The sequence below is a fragment of the Hippopotamus amphibius genome, chromosome 5 (genome assembly GCF_030028045.1).
Source record: "Hippopotamus amphibius kiboko isolate mHipAmp2 chromosome 5, mHipAmp2.hap2, whole genome shotgun sequence".
Lineage (NCBI taxonomy): Eukaryota > Metazoa > Chordata > Mammalia > Artiodactyla > Hippopotamidae > Hippopotamus > Hippopotamus amphibius.
The window spans coordinates 153,308,992-153,326,816 of NC_080190.1; positions in this window are offsets into that span (position 1 = coordinate 153,308,992).

Sequence of the window (17,825 nt, forward strand, 5' to 3'; positions counted from 1 at the left end):
CCCGATTGCCTACTACAGAATGAATATATTCTTTAGAAGAGCAGCGAAGGCCCTAACCCCTGACTTTTGGCCCATTCACTTGCCCCTCCTTCCTTGTCTCCCTTCTTCACTCCATGTACCCTCTGCCCCAACCAAAGGGCTGCAACCCAAGTGGCTTCAACCAGGACCTGCCACAGAGTCCTTTCTTGCTCTAGGCCTTGTTCAAAATAGGCAACCTTTCTTGTCACTCACTCTAAGGGTCAGAGCAGTATTCCTAGGTGCAGACTGTGTTGCGTCCAGACCCTGAGGCAGCCAACAAGGCATTGTGCTTCCTTCGTGGTAGAATACGGATGCAAGTTGCAGCAACTTACTTGGAAGCACATGACCCAGGACACCCTTAGACCCTGTACCCCTAAAATCTTCAGCGAATGGCTGATGCTTAAGTGTCTAAAGTATGTATCTCCCACACTCTGGCATGCGTGTCTCCTTCTGAGGTCTCCAGTGTGCTGGCCCCCTCTCGCTGATTCTGTCTGATCAACATGATGTCACCATGTGATGCGTCAACATCATGTTCTGCAGGATGTCCATAGGGTCCAGAGTTTTTCATGACAAGAGAGTGAGAGAACTCTGTCTTGAGGCAAAACAGTAAATGAAATAGTGCTTTCTGTTCTATGTGAAGGGGAACACTTCCTCTATCCTGATTTAAATACAAGAGAAAATACATTTGCCAAATCAATGGCTGTGTATTAGGTACCAGAGCCCTTATTAATTTGTCATAGTAATAAAACCATATAATGTACAGCAGCTATGATCAAAGCTACAAGTTGGTTTATTTTTGTGGTTGTCTATAGTCGTTTTCCAGGGTCCACCTGGTCTTTACATGGGGCAAATCTCCAATGTCTGCTCTCAGGATGTGATACTGTTTTTTATCGACCACCCTGACCAAGGCAAGGTATAATGGGGCAATTTCAAAAGCTTCCACTTGAGCACTAATCAATGAATTTAGTAAAACAGCAGAATACAAAATTAATGCACAGAAATCTCTTGCATTCCTATACACTAACTATAAAAAAGCAGAAAGAGAAATTAAGGAAACACTCCCATTTACCACTGCAACACAAAGAATAAAATACCTAGGAATAAACCTGCCTAAGGAGGCAAAAGACCTGGATGCAGAAAACTATAAGACGCTGATGAAAGAAATCAAAGATGACACAAACAGATGGAGGGACATACCATGTTCTTGGATTGGAAGAATCAATATTGTGAAAATGACTATACTACCCAAAGCAATTTACAGAATCAATGCAATGCCTATCAAATTACCAATGGCATTTTTCACAGAACTAGAACAAGAAATCTTACGATTTGTATGGAAATGCAAAAGACCGCGAATAGCCAAAACAATCTTGAGAAGGAAAGATGGAATTGGAGGATTCAGGCTCCCTGACTTCAAACTATACTACAAGCCTACAGTAATCAAGACAGTATGGTACTGGCATAAAAACAGAAATACAGATCAATGGAACAGAACAGAGAGCCCAGAGATAAACCCACGCATAGATGGGCACCTTATCTTTGACAAAGCAGGCAAGAATATACAATGGAACAAAGACAACCTCTTCAATAACTGGTGCTGGGAAAATTGGACAGCTACATGTAAAAGAATGAAATTAGAACACTTCCTAACACCATACACAAAAATAAACTCAAAATGGATTAAAGACCTACATGGAAGGCCAGACACTATAAAACTCCTCAAGGAAAACACAGGCAGAACACTCTATGACATACATCAAAGCAAGATCCTTTTTGATCCACCTCCTAGAATCATGGAAATAAAATCAAGAATAAACAAATGGGACCTCATGAAACTTAAAAGCTTCTGCCCAGCAAAAGAAACCATAAACAAGACAAGAAGACAACCCTCAGAATGGGAGAAAATATTTGCCAATGAAGCAATGGACAAAGGATTAATCTCCAAAATATACAAGCACCTCATGCAGCTCAATATCAAGAAACCAAACAACCCAATCCAAAAGTGGGCAGAGGACCTAAATAGACATTTCTCCAAAGAAGACATGCAGATGGCTAACAAACACATGAAAAGATGCTCAACATCACTAGTCATTAGAGAAATGGAAGTCAGCGCCACAATGAGATATCACCTCACACTGGTCAGAATGGCCACCATCAAAATCTATAAACGATAAATGCTGGAGAGGGTGTGGAAAAAAGGGAATCCTCCTACACTGTTAGTGGGAATAAAAATTGGTACAGCCACTATGGAAAACAGTATGGAGGTTCTTTAAAAAACTAAAAATAGAACTACAATATGACCCAGCAATCCCACTGCTGAGCATATACCCAGAGAAAACCATAATCCAAAAAGAAACATGTACCACAATGTTCATTGCAGCACTATTTACAATAGCCAGGACATGGAAGCAACCTAAATGCCCATCAACAGATGAATGGATAAAGAAGATGTGGCACATATATACAATGGAATCTTATTCATCCATAAAAAGGAATGAAATGGAGCTATATGTAATCATGTGGATAGACCTAGAGTCTGTCATACAGAGTGAAGAAGGACAGAAAGAGAAGAACAAATACTGTATGCTAACATATATACAGAATCTTAAAAAAAAAAAAAAATGGTACTGATGAACCCAGTGACAGGGCAAGAATAAAGATGCAGATGTAGAGAATGGACCTGACATGGGGTGGGGGGCAAAGGGGAAGCTGGGATGAAGTGAGAGAGTAGCATTACATTACCAAATGTAAAATAGATAGCTAGTGGGAAACTGCTGCATAACACAGGGAGATCAACTCGATGACTGGTGATGACTTAGACGGGTGCGATAGGGAGAGTGGGAAGGAGTCACGGGAGGGAGGGGATATGGGAATATATGTATAAATACAGCTGATTCACTTGGCTGTACAGTAAAAACTGGCACAAAAATGTAAAGCAATTATACTCAAATAAAGAGCTTAAAAAAAAAAAAGCTTCCACTTGACCTTCCCCAGTATTATGGCTTTTATCTCACCGGACCAGGATGCAATGTGGGAGCTCCTCTGAAAGCCAAGTGTGTCAATCCCAAATAAACATTCAGGAAATGGGGAAATGATCACTGAGTGTTTATGTAGACCTAGTAGACTAAGCAGAGCTAGCATGTGGCTAAGCCCCTTTTTTGTTGTTGTCACTGTTGTAATATTCCTTTTTTATTGAATTATAGTTGATGTGTAAGTTACAGGTGTCTATTTAGCAATTCACAATTTTTAAAGGTTATACTCCATTTTCAGTTATCATATAATCTTGGCTATATTCCCTATGTTGTACAATATATCCTTGTAGCTTATTTTATACATAATATTCTATAGTTGTATCTCTTAATCACCTACCCTAAATTGCCCCTCCCACTTCCCACTCCCCACTGGTAACTACTAGTTTGTTCTCTATATCTGTGAGTCTGTTTCTTTTTTGTTATATTCACTAGCTTTATTTTTTAGATTCCACATACAAGTGATACCATACAGTACTTGTCTTTCTCTGTCTGATTTATTTCATTTAACATAATACCCTCCAAGTCCATCCATGTTGTTGCAAATGTCAAATGTTCTTTCTTTTTTATGGCTGAGTAGTATTCCGTGTGTGTGTGTGTATATATATCACATTTTTATCCATTCATCTGTTGATGGACACTTAGGCTGTTTCTGTATACTGCCAATTATAAATATTGCTGCTATGAACATTTGATACATGTATTTTTTCAAAATTAGTGTTTACATTTTTTTCAGATATATACCCAGGAGTAGACTGCTGTGTCATATACTAGCTCTATTTTTAGTTTTTTGAGAAACTTCCATGCTGTTTTCTACAGTGGCTGCACCAATTCACATTCCCACCAACAGTGTAGGAGGGTTCCCTTTTCTCCACACCCGCGCTGACATTTGTTATTTGTATTCTTTTTGATGATAGCCATTCTGACAGGTGTGAGGTGATATCTCATTATGGTCTTGATTTGCATTTCCCTGATGATTAGTGATGTTGAGCATCTTTGCACATGCCTGTTGGCCATCTGCATGTCCTTTTTGGAAAAATGTCTATTCAGTTCTTCTGTTCATTTTGGGTTTTTTGCCTTTATTTCCCTCACTTTTGGAGACAGATCCAAAAAAATATTGCTATGCTTTATGTCAAAGAGTGTTCTGCCTATGTTTTCTTCTGAGAGTTTTATGGTTTCTGGTCTTACACTTAGGTCTTTAATCCATTTTGAGTTTATTTCTGTTTATAGTGTTAGAGAATATTCTAATTTTATTATTTTGCATGCAGCTATCCAGGTTTCCCAGAACTACTTATTGAAGAGACTGTCTTTTCTCTCTAGTATATTCTTGCCTCCATTGTCATAGATTAGGTGACCATAGGTGTGTGGGTTTATTTCTGGGCTCTCTATTCTGTTCCATTGATCTATGTGTCTGTTTTTATGCTAGTACCACACTGTTTTGATTACTGTAGCTCTGTGATATAGTCTGAAGTCTGGGAGCATGATTCCCCCACCTCTGTTCCTTCTCAAGATTGTTTTTGCTAATCAGGGGGCCAAGATCCTTTTTATTGCCTACCTCCCATATGCCTCACTCTAATGGAGGAAACATGGTGAAGCATCAGGTCATTAGATATCAGTGTCCATCCTATGTCCAATAGGCCTCTATACGTTTGAGTATTATGCCTTCTCCAATATGTAGTCACTCAAGTCGTCTGTTGGCTCTTTTGGAAAGGGACAGGGGAACCATTACAGTGCATAATAAAGTCCTTCCCCATGAGGACCCCACACCTCTTAAATCAATGGAACCTATTCTGCAAACTGGCTCAGGTCTGGAAACTGGACATGGGAATGTGACTTTATCTGGGCATCAGATCTCAGACTTCAGCTCATTAATTCTTGTTTTCTTTTGATTGTGTTGGCAATCCATCTATTTTCCCATGGCAAAATATAATGTTTTATTAACCATCTTCATAGTTCCTTGTGGGTTAAACTCCCTTGAGAACCACTCTGAGCTTATCCATGCTCAGGGGAATAATGATCTCCTTGCTTTCAGTGTTAGGAGCTATTTCCTGGCCTCTATTACATTGGATCTCAATTATCCCCATTGCTATTAGTGAGCCAATTTCAATGACAGTCTCTGCTACCTTCAGTTCTGGTCCACAGAAGAGACCCAGCACTGGACTCCATAGTGATGCTAATGTCCTTCTCACCAGTGAATTCCTGACTGCCCAGGTGAAAGTTTGATTTGGGGACCTGCCTATGGAACATAATCCTGTGCTGATTTTTCTTGCCTCACATACTATACCCATTCCAGCCTGTCCACTTCACTCAGACTTTTAATTACTTTCTCTAGTGTATTTTATTAGGCAATGTTAAGTATTTCACCCTCACTCAGCATAGGCCATTGCCTTATCTAGGCTGTAGGAGCCATCCTAGCCACAAGTTTGCACCGTCCCCTGAGGCCCTTGTCAGGGTATTAAATCCTGCACCCCAAACAAGTGTCCCCAAATCAATAAATTCTCCAATAATCAATCTTCTATTTGAACCCATTTGTTCAAGCACCCTCAGCCTCTAGCACACACTCAGGGCTGTGACTAAATGGGGGCATTGGTTAAAAAAAAAATATTTCTTTGAAAGAAGGAAGAATAATTATATTTATACTTCAGGTCATAGTAGTTTTTAAGTGGGAGTGGGTGGATTTGTTGCCATGCATACCTTGGGGTTTGTAATGTGAATATTCTAATAAGTATTTTTTTCTTTTTATGATTTTGTCTCTCTCCTCCCACCTCTTGTCCTTGAGTGTTCTTGCAATTAACATTATTTATAATTTAGTTTATAATTCTTTTTTTAAAACATTCCTAGTTTACAAAAAAAAGGGAAAAAAAAGGATCCACCCCAGCCCCTGCTGGTCCATGATGGCTGGCCTTATAGCTCCTTTGGAGTGTAGCCCTGTTTTCCCTTATCAGATGCTTTTCATCCCTGGCTGAGTTATGGTGCTACTTACCCTTGATTAAGGAGGACCCAGAGTCAGAAAAGCGGTGGGAACAGTTTCTGTGGTGGAATACCTATTGTCTAGTCTTCTAGTTTGGCAGGAGTTGGGGGAGGTAGGTGCTAGCTCTTAAAGGGAGGAGTGGGTAACTTCTTCAAGGCCAGAAGACCAGGTAAGTCTGAGAAATCAATCTTTAGGCCAAATACCCCCAAGCTACATGTCAGGATCCTAGGTTTTCCCAACTTGTCTTGACTTTGACTTAGCAGGTCTGCCTCATTTGAACATTCACTCATTTCTGGAGTTCAGCCACTGTATCAATCTTGTACTTGATTGTCAGTTTTTTCTGCATAAGGTGAAGGCTTCTTTATAAGTTAGCAAAGATAGTCAATGCAACTTCGTAATAACCATATAATTCCATTGCCTTGATCTTTATTATTTCTTGGTACATATCAAACCCTGATCTATGGCCCTGGTCAGTACATGTCCCATCCCATTGCAACATTCCAGCTCCTCAGGTGTGAACATTTTAACAATTGGGCCACTACCTTGTACTACAGGCTATCTGTGAGTGACAGGATCCTCATTACCAGTGAGTGGTCCATTTCCAAAGTACTGTTTTACAGACCTGCTTTTTCAGCCACTGCTGGTACCAACTGTACCATGTTGGGATTCCCCAAGAGGGAAAGGCTGAGATGGACTTTGGAATGTAAGCAGTTTCTTAGAGACCAACTCCTATAAAATGAAAAGGAAGGAAGCTGGATTGGACAGGGGAAGCCATTAGACTGTGATACAGATCTCACAAGTCTCTGCTAGCCCAGAGGAACCAGGCATTGGGTAGAAATGGCCAGGCCCTCATTCCACTACCCTGCTTGGTCATTGGCCAGGGAGTGACCTGAGACTAACAAGACCTTGGCTCAAAGGCTGAGGTGCATGAGGAAGAAGCACAGAGCTATAGACTGCCAGCTAATCACACCCTTAGCAGCTAGTCTGGGAGTCCTTTCTTGAAAGGAGAACTGAGTGGCACATCTCCACATCTGCCACACATGTCCTCTTACACAAATGCCTTGGGGGTGATAATCAAGCTCAAGATCACAAGATAAATGCTGTACCATGTCTTCAGTAGATGCACAAAAGAATCTTCGACTTCTTAGTCAAGTAGGGAGGGAGGAGAGGTGGGATTGTTTAATCGTAAGACAGTGTTTCTCAGAAGGATTCTGTGGAATCATAGGGATTTCAGATTTGTGGTCATGGGTTCTACAACAGATTGTGATTGGGAAAAAAACACATTGTCTTTTAAACTTAATGGGCCACTCGATGTTAGTGCTTGCAGAGGTAAGTAGTAACCGAATGGCCCTGTTAGGTACTTTGATAAAGGTCTTTCGATCCTGTATGAGAGGGTTCAGTAGGATCGTATTCATCTGCTTGAGTCAATTTTCAGTTTTTGATGTGGGATAAAGGAGGTCACTGATAATTGGTGAGCACTTTATTGCACAAAAGCGCAAAGAGGACAGGAGGTTGATGGTGTCAGCTTATCTTCCCCATCCTCCCATCATTTGTCACCAACTGACTTACGAGAAATTTCTGTCTTAAGGAAGGAATTTTCACATGCCATAGCTTAGCCGCCCCCTGCCACTTTGCTATTGTTGTGAATGTTGCAAGACATGAATTATGTAAATTCGAATTCAATTTTGTTATGAAGTTTTTATACTTTGGGTGATTTTCTCATTTCATTTTTCATGCCTTATATTTGATATATTATTAAGGTTTGTGTTTAAGAAACATATCTGATGATATAACGTGATAAGTTTTTAAGACAGATATAAGAAGAGAATGATTCTAGTTTTTGGCTTACAAACAAGTCTGACATGTCTACTGATTAAGAATTATAATGTTCTGAATGATTTCACTGCACTAGTGAAACAAACATACACAAACACACACAAAGTTTGGCACTACAATGAAATGCCAATGCTTTTGTTAAAAAAAAATCAATACCTATAGAAATACAGAGATATAGATAATTTTTTCCAGTGAAAAGGCTCAGAAGCCAAGTTATTTAGTCATAGTATGTAGTGCCCAGAAAATTAACAGTAACACAATTGTTAAGAACCTAATAATGCCAGCATGTAATATTCAAGTGAGTAAAATGCTAGGACAATGCAGTATTCACAAGTTGAAAAGGTTCTATTGTCAGTACAATAAGTCAATGTATCAATAATATTTGCCAATAATTTTCATACATAAATTATATTTTAAAAAGATCTACTTGGATTTTTCACTGAATCTACCAAGCCTACCTTTCAAAAAATTAAACTCTTCTTCTGGCTTAAGACAGTTATTTAATAGAAATTGATTATCTTTGCCTTATGAGTTTTTTAAAAAATTTATTAAAAGGAAAGAAAAAAATAATTGCCAAAAAGGTAAGCTCAGCTCAGCTTACCTACTAGACTTTTTTTTTAAGAAAGTTTGGGGGACTTCCCTGGCATGCAGTAGTTAAGAATCTGCTTACCAGTGGAGGAGACATGGTTTTGAGCCCTGGTCCAGGACGATTCCACATGCCGCCTGCACTCTAGAGGTCACAAGCCACAACTACTGAGCCCATGTGCCACAACTACTGAAGCCCATGCATCTAGAGCCCATGCTCCTCAACAAGAGAAGCTACCCTCCACCCCTGCAATGAGAAGCCTGCACACCACAAGGAAGAGTAGCCCCGCCTGACCTAAGCAGAGAAAGCTGAGGTGCTGCAACGAAGACCCAACGCGACCAAAAATAAATAAATAAATTTATAAAAATAAAATAAAGTTTGGCTACAAAGACATTTTTAGTTTTAAGTAGGGAGTAAAACTACTCTTGTACATGTCATCTACCACACGCAATAGCTCCTCAGCAGCTCGGTGGTAGAAATTAGTGGTAAGACTTTTAAGCCTACTTGGATGAGGTTTTAAAAAATCAAGCAAGAATTTAAAAACCAGAACTGAAGTTTACTGCACCTTCACTACTAACTAGTATTAGAGTGTGAGACGGTAGAACCATGCAAAAAGAATATCACAAAAGTTGGTCAAATAAACTGATCTATAGGAAAATATCTTTCTATACTCAAGAGCATTGGGGGTTATTATTGGATTACTATATCTACAACTCACTGATCCCACTAATGTATTGAGAGCTGTAGATTTAATAATTTTACACAGGGATTCCTTGAGACCTGAAAATTATTTCAAAGGTTCTTATGGGATAAAAAGACTAAAAAAGGCTGCTTTGGGGTTTTTTTCCTCACCCTTCATCATCTTCCCTGCCATGTACAACTCCCAAATCAGGGTGAACATTTGTAAAAACCATCAACTAAAGTTTTTTTTAATGACTTGGGAATTATTTCCTTGAACTAAAAAACATCGTTCCTTCTTAACTATATTAAGGCTTAGTCTGAGATACAAACTAGTAACTCAAATACTGGGAGGACAGGAAATATAAATGGTTAACAGTTAAAATGGACAGTTCTCTAGTGAAAGGGACCAAAATATACTCAGGAGAAGGATCTCAGAATAAAATTAAAGTCTAAACTTGGAAAAATAAATTTGGAAGGACGCCATGGCTGATTTAGAGGCAAGCAAATTAAACTTAGTGAATTTCAAATCAATTTCACAGATGGTATTCAATTCTGATGTGGCTGGCAGGGTTCCAGGTTATATTGGAACATAAAGAAAAAGCAAAAATCTCACTTCAATTTTCTTTGGCTATGTGAGATGCCTGATCTTTATAATTGTGTGTTTACATGTATGTTTGTGTGTGTGTGTGCATATGAGTGTGTGTTTTTGTATGTATCTAATAAACATGATATAAAAATTAAGAAAGGGAAAAAGTAACCCAGTCTGCAAGTCAGCTAGAAAATAAATTCTCAGATACTTTTCAAGGAAAATATCAAGTAAATATTTATTGGGTCTAGTTTTAAGAACTGCCAGATACATCTTCTTATGACATTGAAAATAAACCTGATCCTTACTCAAGGGGCAGGATTATATATTAGTGATGTACATATTATAGCCGAAGTCTTGATTCCATACATCTTGTACAGAAATAAAAAAATAACAGCTGCCTGAAATATATATATTTAATGCCTGATATTTAATATCCAATATTATGTATATGCATGCATTTTTACTATCTCATTATTATTTACAGATACTTATATACATGGATATTATTCACCTTTTGATTCATTCTTGTCCCCTGAATGCTCTTTTTAGATATTTGCAAACAGCATGGCTACTACAGACCTTTCTAAAGTTTAGAGGAGCCCACCCTGTATCATTTCAAACATATAAAAATACACCCATGTCACATGTTAAATATAGCTTCTCTAAAATTTTTTGAAAGTTTTTAAAAATTTTTATGAGTTTTTTCCAGATCTTAAAAAAGCTACTGACAAGCTCATGTACTAGTCCAGACACTAAGGCGGCTATAGTGCCTAATGGATAAAACTGCCATCTGGTTATCGCTAATGATGCTGTCTTCTCATTGTACTTGGTATAAAACCAAGTTTTGTATCATGACCTATAACGCTCTATATGAATTTTAATAATCTTCTCCGGCCCCACTTCATGTACTATTCCCTTTATTACTGTGTCCAAGTCACACTGGCAGTCTTCTTGTTCAAAGAACCCATCATGCGTTGAAAAGAGAGGACAGCAGTTTAAGAAAGCATGGGTGTTGAGGGAAGGATTTTTAGGGTTTTCATCTTTATTTGTATAGGATAGGGAAGACCTGAGCATGCCTGTAGGCAGACAGGGAGTAGCTTTGGAGAGGAGGAAGAAGAAGGAGAAGGGGAGGAGGAGGATGGGATTGGGGAGGAGAAATAATGACCTGTCTTTTTTGATTTTTGGATTACTGCCTAGAGCAGTGCCTGGGTAGCGCATGGTAGGAGACCTCAAGTAAATCCTTCTCAAAGGATAGTGTGCAGTGATAGGCTAATATCAAAGAGAGCATGTGGTTTTTTACTGTGGGGAAAATACGTTCTTCCAAGCTCCCTTGCATGCTTGTTGATAGGATTCAGTTCCTCACAGCCTATTGGACCAAAAGCCTTACTTCCTCACTGACTGTTTGCCAGAGGCCATTCTCAATTCCGAGTCACATGGGCCTCTCCACAGAGCAACTCACAACCTGACAGCTGGCTTCCCCCAGAGCAAGTGAGAGAGCAAGAGAGGCTGAGCACCCAAGACAGAAACCAAAGTTCTGCATCACCAAATCTTGGAAAGGTCATCCCATTACTTGTGCCACACTTTATTAAATAGAAGTGAGTCACTGGTGCCATCCTCAAGGTCATATTAGGACAACCAGCCTGTGCCTAGTCCTGATAATCAAGACTAGTTGGAAGTGGTGGCATCTGCAAAGCCATTCATATCCAAGTTTCACTCTTCCTTTTGAGTACTACACCCATGCAAATCCTTGGTCCAACAGCCCATTGGTGGCTGGATCCCATGTCTACATCCCAGTGATGATATCCCAAGGTGAACTGATGGGAGCCCAGGACACATAATACAAAGCTGAGTGTCTCAGAATGCATTTCTGAATCCATCTGATACATCCACATGACACACTCCTCAGGTCATCAGAAATAATGAGGGGAGTTTTGGCTGCGCCACATTCAGTATCACATCCATTGTAGAGAGAAAAAAAGTACTTTCACAAATGGACAGACCGTATGGCCCAAATAGCCCTTTTTCATTTTAGCTGGTTTCTTACTGCTCTTCAGAGATAACACATTTCCACACAAATCTTTCTTGAACTCCCTGACTAAGACTAAATTAATTACCCACGTGAACATAGATCCTATGTCAGTACAGAAAACTACTCAAGCAGTAGACATTTTTGAGGAAGGAGGAAAGCAATACAGAATACGAAAGAAAGCAGGACATAATAATTTTTGAAATACTGAGCTTTGGTTTTCTCCCTCTGTATTGTCTAATCATCCTTTCCCAAATCAAACACTTGGTCACATATTAGAATTATATGATTTTTTTCCTTGTGAGTCTAAGTAAAAGGACAACATTATGTCAGGTACCTTGTGAGAACATCAAGAACAGACAGAGGTTCTTCCCTGGTCTATCATGGATGCCCTCTAGGCTAGGGCCACAGGGAAGAAGAACAGTGATGGGTCAGCAGTTTAGAACCTGCAGGAGATGGGAGAAAACTGGGTGGAAAACACTGGATAGGGAAGGTGCCTCTGCTTTGGATGTGAAACGATAAGAGTATCCAGCAAATGTTAGCAAATGGTTACTGTGGAAATGATTAAAGGCTATTTAAATTAATTACCTTAATATAATCGAAATCCCTTCCACCCCACCACCATCCCAATCATCTCCCAATTTTGCTTTCTACTCTTTAAACCGTGCTCACCAGAGAGTCATAGAAAACTGCAAAGAATAGGTTTTGAATTTTTAAAATTTATCTCATTTTATAAATGTGATGTAAGGAAAATAGTAGCATTATAAAATAACACAAAAAAAGAAGTGAGTCACTAAGTTGAGCCCACACACAAGGCGAGGAGTTACATGAAGGAATGAGTACATGGAAGCGGGGATCATTGGAAGCCTTCTTAGAGCCACATTTACTATCTAGGAGATGATTCAGACATCTAAACAAATAGTATAGCATATCGAGTAATAATTTACAAAGCAGATAACCTAGAATATTTATTCCTTTCTGGAGCGGAGAAGAAAATCTTCAGAGCAGGTAACACTTAAAGCAAGGCTGAAATAACATATAGAAATTCACTAGCTAGGGAAAACAGTATAAGAAAAAGAATAGATGCAGAGATGTTTATAGCATCTTCCTGGAACTTCCAGAATTTTAGCGAGCTTAAAGGAAGTGTTGGAGAAACTAGCTATAGATGGGAATGAAACAGACAGACTTCTGAAGATCATGGAGTTTCTCAACTGTTATGCTGAAGAGTTTAGACTCTATCCTATACTTGAGAAAACTTCCAAAAGGGAAGGGAAGAAAGTTATATCTTAGAAAAATAACCCTGGTAACGGGGTACAGAATGACTAGAAATCGGGGGAAAAAAGAAGTCAAGGAGACCATTTGGGAGCACGTTGTGGCAGCCTAGATAAACCAAGGTGCACAAAACCAAGGCAGTGGCCATGGGCATGGAGAAGCAGTGACAAATTTGACAGATATGGATGCACAGGGGTTGTCGAAAGAGAGCAAAGAAAGGATGACTTCAAGGTTCCTGGTTTGCATGATTAGAAAGATGTTGATGACATGAACCACAGATGAATGGATGAAAGAAGATGAATTTCTCTTTGGATATGTTGAGTTCTGAGTATCCTATAGGACATCATAGATATCACATGGATAGGCTTCATAGGGAAAGGGGGAGTAAATAAAGAACAATCATCATTTGGATGGAGATAAGCAAGATCAAGTTCAGTTTCACGAATATTTATTGAATATATACTATATTCTTGGCAACATACTAAATGTGGTATAATAAAGAGTTTTGCCAAAGTATTAACATATATATTACATTCTAAAGGAAAAAAAAACACACTTTCTGGAGTAGTAAGTCATTAAATTCAGATTCACCATTATATGTATACTATCCCCAAAGTATCAATTCTGGACTCCCAAAATAAACAAAGAAATCAAAGTCAACACGAAGAAGAAAGTGCATGGCCAAAACACACACCAAGCAACCATATTTGAATCGTGTATATTGTTTCCAAGTATGTCTTTTATTGACATTTATTTTCTCTTGATTCAATTAGGCATGTAGCCTGTAATTTTGAAGCAATTCTGCATTTTATGTGGCTGAGTTTTACACAAACCATTAATATAATGTAGGAAAAGACAATACTCAATGAATCTCTTATGTTTTAACTTGATTACTAGAATTAAGTTGGCTAGTTTCATCCTGAAGTCATGTTTAACACATAATGCTTATGTAGCTTAGGACAGTTTGCATTTCACAGCTAGTTAATTAAAGTTTGTAGTTACTTATTAAAATTGTAATTGCACAGTGCCATGACTAGGGGTCTTTTAAAAATCAAATTATTGTTTACTGAATGGCTCTGAGATTTTAGTGTGTATGTGTGCCTGCGTGCATGTATGTGCCTGTGTGTGCAGGTTTTAACAACACAATATTTAAGACTTTTTTGCTCATTAATCTGTTCTTGAAAAAAAAAAGTGCTACAGCTGTTTAGTTTTGGTGGCAGGTTTGTGCGTTCTGTCCCCAAACACTTTCCTATCTGCTTTTTCTCACTCTTCAGAAGCACCACTGCAGGGCTCTTGCCTATCTTCTCCAGATCCTAAATATTACACATTTTACAAAAAATTATGCATACACCATCAATTTCAATGTAGTCTCTCCACTTTAACGTCACCGTTTGAACCAAAGATGTTTAATTCCTAAAAAGTGCCTAACTTTAATGCTCTCTCCTGATTGCTGTGTCCAGGAAGACACTGTCACAAACCTACAATGGTTCCAACAATGAGAGTAATGGAGGGAAAGGGGAACTGTGAATTATTTTTAAAATTTATTTATTTATTATTTTTTGGGGGTACACCAAGTTCAATCATCTGTTTTTATACACATATCCCCGTATTCCCTCCCTCCCTCAAGTCCCCCCCCCACCCTCCCTCGAGTCCCCCCCACCCTCCCCGTCCCAGTCCTCTAAGGCATCTTCCATCCTCGAGTTGAACTCCCTTTGTTATACAACAACTTCCCACTGGCTATCTACTTTACAGTTGGTAGTATATATATGTCTGTGCTACTCTCTCGCTTCCTCTCAGCTTCCCCTTCACCCCCTGCCCCCTCCCAAACCTCGAGTTCTCCAGTCCATTCTCTGCACCTGTGTCCTTGTTCTTGTCACTGAGTTCATCAGTACCATTTTTAGATTCCGTATATGTGAGTTAGCATACAATATTTGTCTTTCTCTTTCTGACTTACTTCACTCTGTATGACAGACTGTAGGTAGATCCACCTCATTACATATAGCTCCATCTCATCCCTTTTTATAGCTGAGTAATATTCCATTGTATATATATGCCACATCTTCGGAACTGTGAATTTTTAAAAACTATCTTCAGCATATACATAATTTCTCTTCCCAGCAAATGAAAAAAAGGCAAACATGGGTATGTTTTCAACCATATGGAAAATAAGTCCCCCCAAAACAAGAAAACACTTTAAATAATGTGACATGAGATAACCACTGGATGGTGGTTGAAGTTGAATTCAAGCAATTCCCTCGGTTTCACACTCTGTCCAAAGCAATTGTGAAAATTTGTACCTTTCCTTATACTTAGACCTGAAAAATAATATAATAGACTTAAAAGTGCATTTATTTAACTAGCTTTACCTTTCCCTTTTATTCCTATTTAACTGTTCCATTTAGCTGACTTCTCATAGAAATGTGCTTGCAAACAGATTTTGATTCCTTACGATTTTTTATTAATGCTTGAAATGCACACCAGGATATATTTTCATTTAGATGCAACCTGATTGAAACACTATAGTAGTCAGAGATTTTCAGGAAGAAACACCAATAAAGGGATTTCTCAACACTGGAAATAATCTTGTCTATTTTATTCACTAACACATGCCTAGAATATAGCAAAAGGCCTGGCATCTCGAAAGCCCCCCCAAAAAATATTTGTTGATTTAAATAAATGAAGAGTGAATGAATGAATGATCAGGCTGCATAAATGAAACATGATTGTGTGTTCAAAATAAGAGAGCCAAGGAAGGGAGAATAGATAGATGTCGAAATTAGACCTACCCACTATGGCCCTGGACAGCTGGGAGGGCAGGCCAAAGTGAAGTGATGAATTGTTGAAATGTACCAGTGTAAGGGAAACCAACCTGAAAATCCCAGAAAGATCAGGATCCACTGGAAGAAACTCCAAGGTGTGATACCAAATGTAAGATGAGTTTGCAGTGCTAAGAAGTAAGAAAGGACAAAGGGGGCCAATAACAGCACATGTATGAATAGGAACCAAGGAGGCCAATAACAGCACATGTATGAATAGGAACCAAGGGCAAGGCTCAGTGTATCCCACTCTGAGTGAGCAGACTCAGGGAAACCAACTCAATGTTTTCAATGTGAAACAGAAAAGCGATAAAAATAGGATATTTCTGTTCATGTCACTGTGAATGAACTAGATACTTTCAGGAGATAGGAAAGAAAACTATGTAAGATGTTAATCAAACCCAAATCACTTGGCTTTTGACTTCTCCTGTCTAGTCTTCATTTCTATTAAAGCACTGCCTACAAACCAACATGAGTTTGAAGCATCCACTCAATTAGAACATGATTCTCAGCTTGTAGGTGGGGCCATCCAAGGAAAAGTCAAACCTTTCTTGGTGCATCTCCAAGTTAGTGGCCCCAGAACAGTTCCCTTCCTAAGGATTAAAGAGATTCTGAGCTAGAAGGAGACTCTCAACTACTAGAAAGACTGTACGGTAAACGTGTTACCTCTTACTTTGCATCTTTCTCCCCGAGGCCTCTCTCACAAAAACAAGACAGTTCCAGGCCCTTCCTTAAGCCCTCCTACCATGAAAGAATGCCTAGAGTTACATAAGAAATGTTTATTAGCTGTAGGACCCTGGGCAAGTTACTTAACTTCTCTAAAACTCAGATTATTCATGTGTATAATAAGTAGGATGAAAATAGTACTTATATAAGGTCATTGGTAGAATAAAATGAGTATGAACACTTTTTAGTGTTCTGTAAAGTGACTACCACCTGGTAAATACTCCATAAATTGTCATGATTTTTGTTACTTCTTGACAAAACCATTTCACCACAGTGAAAAGCTGCTAGAAGCCCAAGATGAGAAAGTAGACAAGAGACACATTCCTACCAATGAGATGGCAAAACCTCAGTTTCAATCAGAGAGAGAACTGACTGACCCAGAAGACAACAAAAATTCTACAAAGAGATCCAGAGGAACAGTCTAGCACCCAGACTGAGATAAACTGGCCCAAGGATAATAGCATGTGTCCCAAGGTTAACTGAGAAGAAGTAGGGCAATGTTATCCAATCAACTTTCTACTGCTGCAGTCCTGAGAAAAATAGCTTCAAAATCACTTCTGCTCACATTAGTTGGTTCATGGGAATCAGGCACAAAACCAATGCAAAAACTTTGATTCTGAAATATTTGGGTTTTTTGGCTCATAGGGTTGCAAGTTACACGAGTCAGGATCACTTCTTAAATCAGGTCTCTCAAATATCAGCTTTTTTTCCCACCAATGATCTCAAGGTCTAAGGAATATTAAAAATGTTCCCATACCTCAAAGGATCAGTGACATTTTACCTAGCTTATTTGAGTTTTAAGTTGAATTCATCCCCAAAGTTTTACTTTCATCTGTTGCCTTCTAACCATCAGTTCTCTTTTGTGTTTCCACATCTCATTTATCATTGGGAAAAAGGGAGTTCTGGATGAGTGATATCTTCAGACAACTGAAACTACTCCCTAGTGTATTAAAGCACTTATTTTAATTGCATTAGACTTAATTATTTTCCTACCTAAATATAAGACATTGAAAATAATAGAAACTTATGAATAACTCAGGAATATGATTTGAGATTTCATAATCAGGAATAAAATATTTAGAAAATATACTGGATTTGAGTCAGAAAACCTGGATTTCAGATCTGGTTCTGCCACCTATGGCTATGTAACCTCAGTCAAGTTACTTAACTTTTGAATACTTTGAGATCCCAGTTTTCTTATCTGCAGAATTGGTAACATAATGCATAACTCATGGTTGATGTGATGGTTGGGTGAAATAATATAAAAGATTGTAA